The sequence below is a fragment of the Trachemys scripta genome, chromosome 15, assembly GCF_013100865.1.
Source record: "Trachemys scripta elegans isolate TJP31775 chromosome 15, CAS_Tse_1.0, whole genome shotgun sequence".
NCBI lineage: Eukaryota > Metazoa > Chordata > Testudines > Emydidae > Trachemys > Trachemys scripta.
This window is the reverse complement of record NC_048312.1, coordinates 4,515,404-4,532,323: the sequence shown is the minus strand read 5'-3', so window position 1 is coordinate 4,532,323 and position 16,920 is coordinate 4,515,404. Positions and strand designations below refer to the sequence as shown.

The following is a 16,920-nucleotide window of genomic DNA, read 5'->3' as shown; positions in this document are numbered from 1 at the left end:
TGCTTGGAGCAGTTGGCATTCCTCGGGGCACAACCGGGGCGTCACCGCGGGCGTGGGACACAGACAGCAGCAGGCCTCAGTGTGAAAAGCATGGGGAGGTTAATCTTGACCTCGCTGTGAAGGCAAAGAATCCCTTTGAGAGCACGGTCTGCATTTTCCGAATGGGGCTTCCGTTTGGCAAGCCAAGGTGCCCCTGCAAAATGTGGGCATGCGTTTCTGCATCAGTCCCCGGGCTCTGGTTGTTTTCAGTAGAGCTACACCTCCAAACCAGGGCAGAAGGTTCAGGCGATGAATGCAGAGGGCGTTGCTAGACGGGGCGGACCGACTCCATCTGCCGTCTGTCTGCGTTTGATGACCTCATCACCCCAGTCGTTCGGCCTTCTCTGGCCAGCTGGTTTTTATTTCACTGCTTTTTGTGGTGGGGGGAGGAGGAGGATTATTGGAAGGGGGAATAATCTCCCCTTCCGACGTTACCCACAAAATGTATTTTAGGGCCATAAAAGAGAAGCGGGATTGAGCTCTGCCCAGCTGCATCCACTCACTGGCGGGTCTGAAGTAACGCACGCACGGAATAAAAAGACCTCCCACCAAGGCAAAGGAAGCAGCTGTTCTCCACCCCCTGTAATGACACCCCCGGCTGAGTCACCTCTGGGACTGCTGCTGCCATCTCCAGGAGTAAAAGACTCCCTAGGGCCTAGAGCCCTGGACTTGGACTCAGGAGACCTGGTTTCTATTCCTGGCTTGGCCATTGGCCTTCTGGGCAGGAGTGGGCAAGTCACGTCACTGCTCTGTGCCTCAGTTTCCCCATCTGTAAAATGGGGAGACTGGTGCTGACCTCTTTTGTAAAGCGCTTTGAGAGCTACAGGTGAAAAGCGCTAGATAAGAGTTAGGGATTGTTATTAAAGTGGCTGAGTTTAAGGACCAGGTTCATTAGCTGAGAGGCAGCAGCATAAACCTCGTTAATTAGTCAAGCCACTAGCCAGTGACAAAGAACCACACTATATGTGTGAGCAAGCATTAGCCATGGCCAATTCAATGTGTTTTTGTTCCGTGGGCTCGTTTGCATCTGTTTACCCACAATGCTCTTGCACTCCATGGCTACAGTGAAGTTACTGTTGGCATGTTTCAGTTATGGTGGGGCTGAGCCAAAGAGGAAGAGGGGCTCAGAGCCACATAGGGCTGAGCTTGGGGTTCGGAGTTTGGGTCTTCAAACCAAGCCAAGCCAAGGGTAGGTCCCGGGTTTGGGTCAGAGGGCGCCAAGCTGCTCTTGGAGATCTTGGCCAGTGGTGGACACTACAATGAGTGCATGCAGCTGGGCCGAGCTTAATCCGAGTCCTTTTACGTCCTTACGGTGCATTTTGTGGGTAACATCAGAAAGGGAGAGGACGTCCCCACCCATATAGTGCCATCCCAGCAGGGAGCTTTTCACACTCTTGCCTGGAGTTCTCTAGTGATTGTTCCGAGCTGGATCCAAAACCACAGAGGTGGGTTCGGCTCCAGGAACTCAGTCCCAGCCTCCAAATGTTGAGGGGATCTGGTGGGTTGCTCCATTGTTTGCCCATCTCTAACCCAGAGCAGAACAAAGACCCCCAAGTTACACCAACAAATCACCAGTAGCATTTCCCCTGTAGCATTAACCAGTGCGTAACCATTCGCGACACATTGCTCGTGCACACAGATACCGCCTCTGGCAGCCTTCTGCATCTGTGCAGCCTGGCAAACACATTTTGTGGTCTTCACCTCTAACAAGCATAAACTCAATGTGCTGATCTGCTGGAGATAAACAGCTGTACACATAAACTAGTCTGATCTAGTCCACCTAGGGGAAGGCAGCCCTCCATCCACAACCAGGGGACATTTTTTAAAAACAGGAAGAGGAAGTGGGTAGGAGAAAAAATTTTGTTTAAATCCTGCTGCCAACCCGGTCCAAGTGTATAGAGCTTAATAGCGTAGAACGGTCTGAATTTCTAGAGGGCCTTTCTTATCCAGCCACATCAGTCCCTGCTTGTATTCCTCATAATTAGAAAAATAAAGTCCAGTGGAGATGTACAAACAATCCCATATCTTGAACTCCTGGGTAGTGAATGTTCTGTAGCGAAGACTCGCCCACTACCAGGGAAGTAGCCAAATCCCCGAAACAGTTGTTATTAGTTCTGTGATTCTTCAACAACATACAAAGCATTTCATGTAAAGCCACAGGTGACAGACTGGCCCCATTGAAGTCAGTGGCAAAACTTCCATTGTCTTCAGTGGGGCCAGGATTTCCCCCTTGTGGGAGAACGCACAGACAAAGATAAGGTCAGCCTGAACACGGTAAGAACGTAAGGAAAGTGGGTTTTTTTTCACTGTATCAAGAACCTACCCAACGTTTTAAAAAAGACAAAGATAGAAAGAAACAAAGACAAATGGAGTGGGAGAGAAATAGTGGAAAAGAGAAGAGAGATGAAGAGGAACTTGCAGTGCTGTTCAAACATTAAGCCTCACAGTGCTACTGGAATGGCAGGTAACTCTTTTAAAGATGGGTAAACTGAGGCACGGGGCAGTTAAGTGACTTGCACAAGGCCACACACAATGAGTCAGTGGTGGCCTTGTGAAAGGAACCCAGGAGTGCTGGTTCCCAGCCCTCTGCTCTGACACTCCGTAACTGGGGAGGAAAAAGCATCTCATCATTTTAAATAGTCATAAATGGATTGGGTTTGTTAATCTGACTCCCTGATTTTTTTAAAAAATTCTGTTTTCTCCTGAATGTAGAGTATGCGGAATATATCGCAGCAGCCATTCGCTCATGTCTCAGTCTTTCCTCCTCCATGAGCAAGTCAAAGAGAACACAGCTGACCCTATTCAAGCAAATGTAACCTTCCTCGGGCAATGCAGTGAATAGTTTGTCCTAAACCCCGCCAACAACAATGGTGTCCATTTAAATTAGCATTCAGCGCACAGCTCTTCCTCCCAGACATTCTGCTGTAGGCCACGCATTGGAACTTCCTCAAAGCCCATTAGGTTTCTCCTTAAATCCTCCAGCCCTATATCCATCACGGGGCTGGACTGTTCCAGCAGATACACGGGGAAGATCTTAAAGTGTGATTAAAACAACCAGAGGAATAGTGCTGCCTTGGCACAATTTACAGGTGAGGGCTGCAAATGCAAACCAAAGCAGTGCTGAAAATGGGAAAGATAATTACTTTCCTGGCAGCTTTCAAGACTTGCACCTCATCTAAACGAGGTTGATAAAAACATCCCCGGCTCAGGTCGTTCGAGCCAGTTTTTCCGAGTCCTCAACTTCACCTCCTTGGCTGATTCTGAACTATTATCCCCTGATGCATGATCCACTTCCTGACCCCGGGGTTGAACAACCTTTGCCTTGAAGTCTGAGGGTTAATAGCTCTTGTATTTGTTACCTGATAGAACTACACCAGCCAACTACATTTTTATACTGCGTTCATCCCCATAGTCTCTGAGCACCTAACTGCAGGGGCTATTTTTATTCCGAAAAGCCTAATTCTTCGCTTTATTTTTCACCAAGACGTTTGTCAGCGTACTATCAGGAGGGAGGTAGTTCTCCAGGTTAATCAGACGTTATACTGAGCTTTTATCCCTTCTAATTTTATTTTCCATTTCAAATAAAAGTAGGGTGACCAGATGTCCCGGTAAAATGAGGACTGGCCCGATATTTAACCCTTGTCCCGCGTTCCGATCAATGTACGATCGGGACGCCATTTGTCCCGATATTCAGGTAAGGAGGCGAGCGGGAGGGAGGCGCCGACTCCGTGGGTGCTCCAGGGTTGGAGCACCCACAGGGAAAAATTGCAGCCAAGCTCCCCCCTCCTCATTTCCTTCTCTCCCCTTCCCCCAGAGCGCCTCGTCCCCGCTCCTCCCTCCCTCCCAGCGCTTCCTGCCGCCTAACAGCTGTTTGGCAGCACTTAGCGCTTTCCGGGAGGGAACGGGGAGGAGCGGGGACGTGACGCGCTCGGGGAGGAGGTGGAGAAGACGCAGGGCAGGGGCGGGGACTTGGGGAAGGGGGTGGAATGGGGGCGGAGTGAGGGCGGATGCTTGAGTGGGAAGAGGCGGGGGGTGGGCGAGCACCTACCCGGCAGAGGGGAAGTCGGCGCCGTAGGGATGAGTGGTGGGCGGGGGTGTGTGTGAAGAGGCGGGTGGTGGGCAGGGAGGGTGAAGAGATGAGCAAGCGGCGAGCGGGCGGGGTGGGGTGAGGAGGTGAGTGGTGGGTGGGGGTCTGAGGAGGGACACAGCAAGCCAGCATGGGGCCAGGGGATGAGGAAAGGCGCAGTGGGAGGGAGCCGAGCAGGGAGGGAGCGGGATCTGGGGCGGAGCCTAGGAGGAGTGGGGGGTGGGCTGTGGGTGGGGCTGACGGCACCCCAATGTGTCCCAATATTTTAGTGTTGTGATCTGGTCACCCTAAATAAAAGCAGCGGTACTAAATGTGGCATCCTGTTAGGTGACCCTTAAGGCATTGAGGTGGGTTGGTAGCCAGCTATAGAAACCATGAATTGTATCTGTCATGTCTGCACTGCCTGGGTAATCTCCCAAACAGCCAATGCCCTGTGCCTGCCCCACAGGGCTCCGGGAAAACCTGGCGAGGATTCTCTGGGTGGGGCAGTTCTCTCGGGTTATTCCAAAGGTCTGGTCAGGGGATGGCTCCCAGACATTGCACTAGCTTTGCACAGAGCAGCTCCTTGAAGTGCCCTTCCTGGGGGAAGCATTCCAAGCTGGCAGATTGACTGAGAGGTGCTAACAGCTGCTGAGAAGGCTGCTGGCTGACAAAACCACTCTTTCTTCCCTTGGGCTTTTTGGAACAGGGAGTCTGTCCGGGCAAATCTGCCAGGACCCGTCTCCGCTTCTGAGAAACGCCGAGCAAAATATGGCAGTGGAAGGGAATAGCATGAGCGGAACGTTCTCCGACTGCAGCCAGTGCCTAGATCTCCAGTAGTGACAGAAGTCTTGCCAGCAATTTGGGGACATTTGAGATTTCCTAGCAGTGAAGAGAGAGAAACTCCCTAGCCAGCCTTGGCTTCCTCCTGGACGTAAATCAGGGTGTCAGCTGTCTCCAAAGCTCAGTGTGCACAATGCTAAGGAATCAGGAAGGCCACTGGTCATGTTTCTGATCAGAGCCTGGAGCACGGTCCCTCCACTAGCCTGGCAGTGTAATACTAACACAGGACAAGGGTGAGGTAACGTAGAGAGTAAGGAGCAAGTAACCAAAGCAAGAAGACTGTACATGAACATGTGCGACCTCAGCACAGCTCCAGGAGGCAATAGAAACACACCTCAACGGTCACGCGTCAGGACCTGGATACCTCTCTCCTGTTCTATAGTACAATTTGTGCCCCCAAAGACTTCTGCCTATGGACTTAGCACCTAGCAGTGGAAAGGATAGTTCCCCTCGGGGGATAGAAGATTTCCCACTGAGCAGTGGTCCGATGTCATTCCTCGGTTCAGCAGGTTTAAAACAAACAAAAGGAAGTATTTCTTCACACAACGCACAGTCAACCTGTGGAACTCCTTGCCAGGGGATGTTGTGAAGGCCAAAACTATAACAGGGTTCAAAAAAGAACTAGATAAGTTTATGGAGGATAGGTCCATCAATGGCTATTAGCCAGGATGGACAGGGATGGTGTCCCTAGCCCCTGTTTGTCAGCAGCTGGGAATGGGTGACAGGGGATGGATCACTGGATGATTCCCTGCTCTGTTCATTCCCTCTGGGGCACCTGGCATTGGCCACTATCAGAAGACAGGATACGGGGCTAGATGGACCTTTGGTCTGACCCAGTATGGCCGTTCTAATGTTCTTATGTTCAGTGGCTCATGGGGCGGGGGTGGGAGAATGCAGTAGAGCTGAGTTACAAGTACTTCATTCAAGGACATTATTTTAATTCCTAGAGCTACGTGGGCGTCGGCACATTCTAGGCCGCAGAGTTGGAGGCAGTGCGGTGAGCAGCGGGAGTGGGCCACACGTCTCTGGGTTTGCTGGGTTTGTGTGTGGTCTGTTTACACTGGAGGTTTGCGGCTGTGACATCTCAGCTTGTGAGCGCCATGGCAAAGTCCAGGAGGCCACTGAGGAACCCCAGGCTGCTGCCGGACAAGGAGAGGGGGACTAGACCCCGCCCAGTTTTGTTTCGTGTAACACCTTGTAAATGGAATTGCCTTGTGATCAGCGAGGGAGAGGAACCTGGCTTGGAGACCCGGAGGCAGAAGGGAGTGGCTTGCAGGAGCGAATAATTCTGAAAACAAATGAAGAGAGAAAACCAGACACCAGTACTCCTGCCAATCAAAACAACCGCCGCCACCAACCCGTGAGACTCAAAAAGACACTGGGGAAAGCCCAGAGAGAATCAGCGGCATCACGCTGCGCAATTCATGCCCACCACTATTTATTTGGGGCTATGCATGAAATTCACTCCTGTTCAGAGGGCCTGCACTATGTCTTTGCCACACCGAAGTCCCACCTGAATAGTGCACAGAGCCCTTTGTTCCCCTTTGCAGAGGGTGAATTTCACCCTCCATGAGACGTTGTTATAGTCGTCAAGCAGCAATTAGCAAGGGCTGGGCTGATTCCCGCTGATACAGGACCCGCACTTGCTGAACACAGCAAGATTTGACTTCTTACATCAGCACTGGATCCTTCATAACCAAAGTGAGCCAATGCTTGAAAAGAGGAATTCGATACACTAGCGTCAGTCCTGTTTATTCTTTCACAATTGCCTCTTACAAAACCACCCCAAGTTAAATCAGGAGGAAAGTTGCTAACGTGGCCGGTAATTTTGGAGTTTCTTCTGGAGAAAGGAGAACAGAATTTTGGCAAGAATGCACTTGAAGGTTGCAGAAACGCCAAAGTGGGTGCATAGCAAACTCGTCTACCCGCACAGTTGTCTTGTGATATTTAAATTTACAAGGGAATAGCTTAGGCGTGAGATCCAATCAGCTCAACCCTTGGGGGCGTTTCGAACTAGACAGGCCAGAACACTGGAGAGTAGGGAATGAGTCCTGAACACGCCCTGGGCAGACAATGGATCTCATTGGACCTTTCCATCTCTAGGTTCAGTTGCCAGGCACACAAGAACTCAGCAGAGAAACTTTCCTGCCCCAATCCAGGAGCACCAGCAGGTGTGGAATGACCTTCATCTGCTGTGGCAAGTTAGGAACATGCACTGACTTCTTGTAGGTTGATGTCAAAATCTTCCTGTTGCCTCCAGCTACCATTTTGCTCAAGACTTTTGCAGCGATTTAAATGACTGGCCTTCACTTGCAACCACCCGGCCATTGAAAGGTGACCTGCTTCTCAGGTAGAGAGCTGAATACTTTCTTCACCCAGCCAATCTCATTCCCCCTTTTCTAGTTTTCTAATGTTCTAGTACCCCTACCCCATGACACTGCCTTCCTCTTAGACGTCAGGCAGGTAGATGAGAGAACATGGAGCAGTAAATTAGAGACAGAAAAATAGATGTCAATACAGCCCAGCGCTGCTGGCTGGGTCTCGGCTGGCTCATCGATAAGGGATGCAAGAGCCCGAAGAAGACAAGAGTCCATCGTCTTGGCGGAACTGTGTGTCTAGGAGAAGAGGGCCCTAGGCTGGGAGGAAGTGTCTGTCTGTGGGGTCCCTCAAATTAGCTTGTGGAGCAAATGATCTGCTTCATTAGCAATTCTGGGTGTTTCTCTGCTAATTCCTGGGGGTAATTCAGGCTAGTGCGGAAGCTGAATTCCGTGCTGAATAATCAGAGGATGAAGGAGTGCTCCTCTCAAGACAGGCAGGACTGTGAGAAGTTCCCAGGAGGTGGATTCGTGGAACCGCTCACTCTGCTGCTTTAATGAATCTCTGATTCCTAGGGATCGACTTTAATCCATTTGTGAAAAGGCTCTAAATAAATCTGTCGGACTGATCGCTATGCACAGCCTTGCTATAGCTGTGGTAGGCTCCCAGGCCTGAAGAAGAGCTCTGGGGAAGCTCGAAAGCTTGTTTCTCTCATGGACAGAAGTTGGCCCAGTAAACGATACGACCTCACCCGCCTTGTTTCTAGAATATCGCTGTCTGTTTCGCTGAACAGAGGAATGACATCAGACCAGGCCAATGGGGTATCTGCTCTCATATCTATTGTATACCGGTTCTTATTCTGCAGCCAGCCATGTGGGAACACAGCCCGGCCAAACAAGTGCAGAGGACGCCTGCCCCTCGCTGCGATGCTATGGCCTGGGGGACTTCGATTATGGGATGGCGATCTATTGAATAACTTCAAAGGTGCTCAGCATCTAGATGCCCAGACTCATTAGTCATAACTGCATTTCCACCATAGGTCAAACTCAGACAGCAGCAAATACTATTAACAACCACAAACCTATTCAGGCCTTTAAAAAAATGTCCTGACACCATTAGTCTCCATGGACTGCTGTCGCGGGGAGTCCCACAGGTCGGCTGTACAAGAAGTCGTGCCCGAACCATAAATGTACTACCTTTCCGTTTCACTGCGCGGTTCCTTGCTCACACGTTACAGGGGAGATTAGCCCGAACCACACAACTGGGGTTTATTATTGTCAAGACACCTCTTACTCTCCTCTTTAGGGTAAAACAACAAAATCAAGATCACAATGTGTCTTTCACAAGAGCCCCTGCTAAGTCCCTCTGAACTGTTTCTGAGCATCTCCTTTATCGCTTTTGAATGTGAACCCGGCACTCCCCCAGCAGACACACCATCATGTTATAAATGCCTTGATAGTACCCTCCGTCCCACCGGTAACACATCCGAGCATCCTATTTTCTACTCTAGCTTCTGCACACCGGCCAGGCCACTGCATCAAGCTCTCAAAAGGGGGCTCTTAGCTCCTTTCCCCTTTGTGGCACCTGCTCATTCAGACCCTTTCCGCACAGGGGAGAAGTTTAGATCATTCCTCCTCATCATGCATCTCTCCAAATCGAATTGCAGCTGCCCAATCATCCTCCCCCCTCTCCCGCCATTTGATTAGGTCCCTGTGGAGCTTCCGACCTAAATAGCTGTGTCCCCGTCAGCAAGTTTCAGTGCTGATTGCGGGGTTAGGCGTCAGGAGCCCTGGGCTGCCGGCACCAATTTATTTTGAAATGGTTTAAGGGCGTAAAAGAGCTCTTTAAGGATTGGTTGCGTAAAATACCCTGGCACATCTAATGGAGGGCACGGGGTTTGCAGAGAAATTCAGAGGTGGGAGGAGGGTGGGAAGGGCAGCTCAGCTCACCCCATCCTTGTCCCGTTGGTCCAACTTCAAAATGTTTCAGTACCTTCTGATTGGCGCTGTCCTCCTTGGGCCTGCTTCTCTCTCCTTGGACTGCCCAGACCAGGTATTAAAGACAGGATGAAACTACGCAGAGTTCACCGACTGCATCAATGAGTTGCCACATGGAATCAGCTCCCCATCGGCTGCAGCAAAGCTCTGGGTAGGTCGGCCCCTCGAAGGAGAGAAGGCATTCAGCACCGTGCAAAGAGCTGGTTAAGGTTTATCTTGCACCTTCTGATGTTGCACCTTCTCCAGGGGCAAAATCATTCTATGGCCCTTCAACAGAGAGACACACACATACCTGGATACACACACACACGTAAGTGCACACAGTGCCTTTCCGATCTGATCTTAAGGCAAGAGAAAAAAAGCCACACCAAAATCTCAGGATGGGGTTTTTGGCTGGGTTTCCTCTTAAAGCAACATCTGAAAATAACACAGTGATCTAGCAAAATTGGCAGGAGTCCTGCCGGTGACCCAACCCTAGACAGAAATCAGCTGGGCCTCATGTATTCTTGCCAAAAATGTGACATACTCTGAGTTCTGTTTGATGGTGGCTTATGGGGTCCAAAGGCCTCCAAAGCGGAGCCCCTCCCTCCCCTGATGTGGTTAGAGCGAGGCTCAAGAGGAATGTGTACAGCTTCTCTAATCTGGCTAGAATTAAGCCATTAATCTCTGATCCCAGTGTGTGAGGCTGCCACCTCTCTTTGGTAGTCTCCCAACCATCCCATCTCTTTCCAAGGCACTGAGTCACTTCCCCTCTTGAAATCTGACTTCAAAAAGTTTCCTCTGCAACTTCTGCTTCAGATTGACTTTCTCAGACGGCTTTTCTGGTTGTCATTACTTAGCATTTGGATTGTGGTAGTGCCCCCAGGGCCCCGCGGGCATGTCTGCATGGCAGCTGGGAGGAAGTCTCCCAGCTCATGGCCACAGGCTTGTGTGAGTGGGGCTTGCGCTAGCGTGATAAAAATAGCTGTGCAGATGTTGCTTCGAGGTTGCGACTCGGGCTGGCATGCAGGCTCTCAAGCCATCCCCTTCTCCTCCCCACCCCAGGGTTGAGTGGCCGAGCTCCAGCCCAAGACAAACCATCTGCACATCTGCCTCCTCCCAGATGCAGTGTAGACATACCCAGTAAGACTCCGTTCTGCAAGGCATTGCACAAACACAGAGCACTTGCCATTGTCACCCACTGGGCGATCTTGCCTTTATTATATTCACTGTTTTGCATTATTGTGACCGGGGTCCCAGCGGGGAGTCAGCCGAGGTCACTCAATTAGGGTGAACTGCAAAGAATGGGGCAGACAAACCCCAAAGCTGGTGGATAATTCAATACTTAAGTGTATCACGCCAGCATAAAACAGCTTCTCTACTACTGCAGTGGTTATTCAGAAGTCCAAAACAAAACAGTTCCCTTAAAGTGACCCAGCCTCAGGCCTTCATCCAGGTACCCAAGTCAAATATGATGATGATTTCTGAAAATCTTATTTCATCGTATAAAAGAAAAGGTTCTACCAATCCCAAAGGATCAGACACATTACCTCCCAGGTTATTGAATATTCCAGATCTTACCCAAATACATGCTACAGTCAATTCTTTTCAACTAAACTAAAATTTATTAAAAAACAAAAGAGAGAGAGAGTATGGTTAAAAGATCAATATACAGACAGACATGAATTCAGTTCTTGAGATTCAGATTCATAGCAGAGATGGTGAGCTTTGTAGTTGCAAAGGGTTCGTTCAGAAATAGTTCATAGGTTATAGTCCAATGTCCAATCTCATATTCGAGCTGTACCAGCAGAACTGGGATCTCATCTTGCAACTCAAACTTCCCCTGATGAAGCTTAAGCTTAAACTGAGATTAACAGGGATCAGGACCCAAGGCTCTTTTATACAATTTCATGTCCTCTTTGACGAGTTGGGATTTCCTCGGGGAACAAAAGGGAATTGGGATGACTTTGAAGGAGGTCCATCACCGGCACTTAGCTATACGAATTAACATAAGGCCATTGGATCGTTCCTCCACCATTCACAGATGATTTGCTATACATTTCAAAGAGAGATGAATACAGAGATAGCCTGTGTTTACAATTCATTTAAATGCTAGGATTTTTTTTTTTTATCTCTGAATTATCAGAATACAGCACAGACAGGGACTGTTGATTACATTGTTGACCATTACCCATATACATGTAAATACTCAAAAAACACAAAGATTATCTCCCCACATGACTTTAAGGGTTGAATTTGAGTCATTCTTCCTGCAGGATGTTTAAAGCTTTTTGGCCATGTGTCACAATTATATTCTGCTTTTATTATATTCAGCAGTAACACAAAGAACCTACAGGCCTTTATCCTGTAAGACATTGGCTTCAGTAGCTAGCGTAAAGGCTTGAGGCCTACGAACTTGGAACAGATAAACTTTACACAGATAAACAGCCCAATGGAAACCCCAAGTATTGAAGAGCTGAAAAGAGTGTTTAAGGGAAATTTCTGCCCACAGGAACATGCTTCAACCCCAAGAGTGTCAAGTTGACATATATAATACGTACATGCGCCACATCCTCAGACACCTAACCACAAGAGGGCCATGGTAATGAACTGACGTATGTGATAATAAGTTGAGATGGTTAATATACTAATCTACAGAAGAAACTCCAACCTTAGTAAGGTGAGGAAATACAAATGAGGAAAAGGGGGAAATCCTCTACTGAATATGCATCAAACATAGTGGCATCAGCGTAACATCTTATAAGAGTTGTATCCCAGCCTAGCGGTGGTAGGAGAAGGAGATGCAGTCCTTGGGAGGTGCCAAAATGATGCCACTGGCGATGAGGGAGAAGGTGATGGTGATGAGGAAGACGATGGCTCACATTTCAGCTTGTTCTGCAAGGGATGATGTGAGTATATGGGTCCGTTCTGCAGTATCTCGATCTACCTTCCTGAGTTGGGGTGGTTGTGACTGTGCTAAATGTATTCATAAACTATATGTAAATCTAGAGGAGTCCCTATAGTGTGACTGTTGCAACTGTGCACATCGGGGTTCCCAACTACATAATCGTTTAAATATACTGGGCCTGAGCTTGGTACAAGAACCTGTCACCCTCAAAGTGATAACTGGGGATTCAATATAATTAACACATCAGTTATAGCTCAGGCTACACAATCGAAATAGGGAAGAAGGGAGCAATGAACTGGTGGGGGGGTTGTGGGAGGAAGGGCACTGGTAGCAGCGGTAGGAAGGCTAACTCAATGATTTGCACATGGCAGCCATGTGATAAATTGCATTAGTTATGCACCTTAGATTGCCTCACCTGCATACTGCCCTGAGGGGCTGGATTGCCACAGCCCTCACTCGGCTGTGCGAGGCAGTAGATTCATAGATTTCAAGGCCAGAAGGGGCTATAGTGATTGTCTAGCCCAGTGGTCTCAACCCGCGGCCCAATTAGCACACAGCCGGGCCCAGCTCAGCTGTGTGCTAAAGTCCGGCCTGAGTGCTGGGGTCCACCAGGTTCCCAGCTGTCTGGCGTGGAGGGGTCTGGGCTGTCCCACCGCCTAGTGTGGCAGGGTCAGGGTCAGGCCTGCCCAGCCCCACAAGGTCCAGCCCCACAAGGTCCGGGGCAGCTGCACGGCGGGGGTCCAGAGTAGGCGGGTGGGCAGCCGGCCCATGCGACAGGGGCCCAGGGTCAGGGTCCGGGCTGCCTCTGCCCTGCCACCCCTGCAGCCCAGGTAACACATGGTCTAGCCTGACCACTAGATAATGCAGGCCAAAGAGTTTCCCCAAAAATTTCCTAGAGCAAATGTTTTTGGAAAAATGTTCCATCATGACTTAACAATTGCAAGTGATGGAGAATCCACCACGACTCTAGATAAATTGTCCCAATGACTAATCGTCCTCACTGTTACAAATATATGCCTTATTTCCAGTCTGAATTTGTCTAGCTGCCCCTTCCAGCTATTGGGTTGGAATAAGTTTCTCTCTGCTAGACTGAAGAGCCCATTATCACATAGGTACTTACAGACTGTGATCAAGTCACCCCTTAGCCGTCTCTTTGTTAAGCTGAATAGACTGAGTGCCTTGATTCTATCACTATGAGGCAGATTTTCTAACCCTTTAGTCATTCTCGTGGCTCTTCTTTGAACCCTTTCCAATTTATCAACATCCTTCTTGAATTCTGGGCATGTTATGCCATCAGCAGTCGCACCAGTGCCAAACACAGAGGTAAAATAATCTCTCTGCTCCTATGCGAGATTCCCATGTTTATGCAGCCCAGGATCACATTAGCTCTTTTAGCCACAACATAGCACTGTGAGCTTATGTTCAGCGGATTATCAGCAGGAAGCCCAAATCTTGTTTCAGAGTCACTGCTTCCCAGGATAGAGTCCCCCATCCTGTAAGTGTGGCCTGGATTCTTTGATCCCAGATGTTCTATTTACATTTAGCTGTATTAAAACACATGTTGTTTGCTTGTGCCCAGGTTACCAAGCGATCCAGATCACTCTGTATCAATGACCCATCCTCTTCATTATTTACAACTTCCTCAACATTTGTGCCACCTGCAAACTTTATCGGGGATGATTTTATGTTCTTTTCCAGGTCATTGATATAAATGCTAAATAGCCTGGGGCCAAGAACCGATCCCTGTGGGACCCCTGTAGAAGCAGACTCACTCGAGAATGATTCTCCATCTACAGTTACATTCTGAGACCTATCAGTTAGCCAGTTTTTAATCCATTTAAAGTGTGCCAGAATAATTTACATCATTTTAGTTTTTTTCGTCAGAATGTCATGCGGTACCAAGTCATACGCCTTACAGAAGCCCAAGGATATTACATCATCGCTATTGCCTTTAGAGTGTAAGGCCCAGTCCCGCCCTGTGCTGCTTGGCCCTGCAGTGAAGAGAGCAGGGGCTACTCGCCAGAGTCGCTCAGGAAATAGGAGAGTTTTCTGGGAAAAAAAATATTCAGAACACAAAATTGGGGAGAGATGGGGGCTCAACAAGAAAATTAAAAAGTTTCAATGAGGGGAACACTTCCACATTTTTTGTTTTCCCCCGGCATAGGGAGAAGGGGGATAGGAAAGTGACTTCCCTTTCTCTCACTGTGTAACTTTCTTCTCTTTTCTAGTGGCGGAGGAGGAGAAGAGGAAGGGAGAGAAGGAGGTTGAGTTTTTTTCATTTCATTTGTTTCATGACTCTTATGCTTGTATTTAACCTGTAGTGCACAGTCTAAGGTGCAGGGCTCTCTTTGTCTGGCACATGTAGCATACGCAAGGCTCTCTAAAATGCTACACATCGCGTAAAGCATGACAAGCAGGCATTCAGATACTACGGCGATGACCATGATAGAACCTGAATAGAACAGAAAGGGTGTCAAAGGTCGTAGCACAGACTGTATGATTTCTGTGGTATTAAATAAGAAATAATATGTGATTGCGTAATTAAAGACTGTGGGTCAGATTCACATTTACAAGAAGGCCTCTTTTACACCACTCTGGCAGTGCTAAAGGGCCTTAAAGACATAGTAAGGCCCCCTTTTCCTGCTAGTGTAATGCAAAGAGGCCTTAGTGTACAAAAATAATCTGGCCCTCTGTCACAGTAATACATGTGCACAAGGGGGCAGAATTAAGGTTACTGGTGCAACCTTGACTTTGCCATTTCCTGACTGCTGAGTGCTAGTGGGGCAGCCTGAGCAGTATCTGAACAGAGGTTTTATGTTAGAATATATATTCTTGTTGCTGGAAATAAACCAACTTGAAGATCCATAGAGGAACTCTTCTTTTCTTTTCCCAAAGCAGTTGCCCAAACCTTGCTGGGTTTTAACAATGGTGTATTTCTGGCCATGCATCCTCAGCAAGACCTTCTTGGGGTTAGAGCATGATTATGGAACTGGGACTCAAGCATCGAAGGTGAATTTACAGTACTGCAATCCTGGCGGCAGGGCGCTGTGTGGGGGTGGCAGGAGTGACAGAGGCCAGTGCTAAGGACCCATGGAAAGAGACAGCTGTTGGTGAAGCAAAACAACAAGAAGCAGGAGGTTGAGAAAGGAGCATCTAAAGTCTCTGTCTCTGGCACAGCATTCTGCCTACCCCTCCCACTGTCTAGGATCCCATGCAAACCTGGAGGGGACAGTCAGATTAAGAAGCATCCTAAACATGAAAGAAAAGCAGCATCCCTCGATCACAAACCTCAGTGAACAAACATGAAACAAACCAGCCCAGAAGTAATAGACGTGCTCTGGAATCAAAAAATGCACTGAGCTAGGAGCAACAGGAGGAAATCCAGTCTGGATGTAAGGGGAAAAAAATCTCCTAAGAGTGAGGCCTGTCAGACTGTGGAACGCTCTCCCTCCAGTTACTTGAGTCATTTGAAAGCCCCATCATCTGGGTCATTTTGAACAAGGGTGGATGAAGCCCAGGACCATATAATGAAAGGAATGGTTCCTTCCCAGAACGGGGAAGGGCAAACAACTAACAGACGAAAGAGGAGTTTTCTATTTCTGCTTTAAATAGACCAAAAGCCTGAGATCCTAACTTAGTGTCTGCTCAGTGGGAGTTCACTGGAGTAAGGATGGAATAAAAACTGAGTATCTAAACACCTGGCTCTCTGTCTCCCTCACCTGGTTGCATTGTCAGGTACTGGGACAGAGGAAACTTAATTAAGAGTCACATTCTTGAGGTTTAATAAACAGTCAGAGCATGAAGAAAATCAAATATTTGCATCACTGATTTCCCAGCTCCTTTCAAAACCAAGGGCCTCCAGCTTTACAATCCAACACACCCACCCCTGGTGAATTACTTAGCTCTCTACATTTGTAGTTATATTGTCACAAGTTTGGGAACTGAATTTTAAGGGAGAAACTTCTGATAAAACTTCTCCTGGTATAAGGATTAAATCTTCTGGACCCTGCAAATTTAGATGGAAGAGCAGAGGTTGTAGGAATTGCCGATGTAAGCAGAGTCAGGATGAGCTCTGTCCTGACATCTGGTGGTGAATTATGGCGAGTGTGGAAAAGAACTCCAGGGGCTGATCTTGTTTGCATGGGCACACCCACCTGCCTGGCATGAGACAACAGCAACTGAAAGTGGTTACTTTGGCTGGTGTGGGATCCCCAGTTTCTCTGTTATTGGGGCAGGAAGAATAAAGTTTTGTTACCCTGATTCTGTGAATCAAGGCCAGTGGAACTGTTCTATGACAGAAGGATTCACCATTAACTAAGTACCACTTGCTTGACAAGGGGCATGGGTTACAAAACCTAATGAATTGAGAGAGGATGGGGACAGGTATTTGCACCTGATAGTATGGGCCTCCGTTGAGGGCCTGAAACACCAATTACACCATCTTCTCTCTACTGTTGAATGTCAGAGCTAACTTTGCATCTGAAGAAGTGAGGTTCTTACCCACGAAAGCTTATGCTCCCAATACTTCTGTTAGTCTTAAAGGTGCCACAGGACTCTCTAGAGCTAACTTTGAGTCCTTTAGGAGTCTAGTTACAGGCTGCTGAGCTGAATTCACTTTGGGCCAATGGTGCACCAGCACTGGGGCTCCCCTACTACGAGCTGAAATCACAAAAGAGCTAAAGTTACTAAGAGCTGAGATCACTGAGTGCAGTGTTAACTAGTGGGGGAGCCTGAAGCTATATTGCTAAGCTGCTGGCGGAGCAGTTTGTGGG

General features: G+C 48.5%; 1 protein-coding gene across 3 annotated transcripts in view; it reads right to left on the bottom strand.

The window, feature by feature from the left end:
• CMKLR1 (chemerin chemokine-like receptor 1) overlaps window positions 1-16,920 on the bottom strand; it is a 63,282-nt gene that overhangs the window by 29,518 nt on the left and 16,844 nt on the right. The window contains exon 2 of one of the 3 annotated variants that reach the window (XM_034791271.1): window positions 9,257-9,528. The exons of 1 other annotated variant lie outside the window; for it this stretch is intronic. The gene's annotated coding sequence lies outside the window, so the exon portion shown is untranslated. The remainder of the gene's footprint in view (window positions 1-9,256; window positions 9,529-16,920) is intronic. One more of the 3 variants, XM_034791270.1, reaches the window with a different exon arrangement.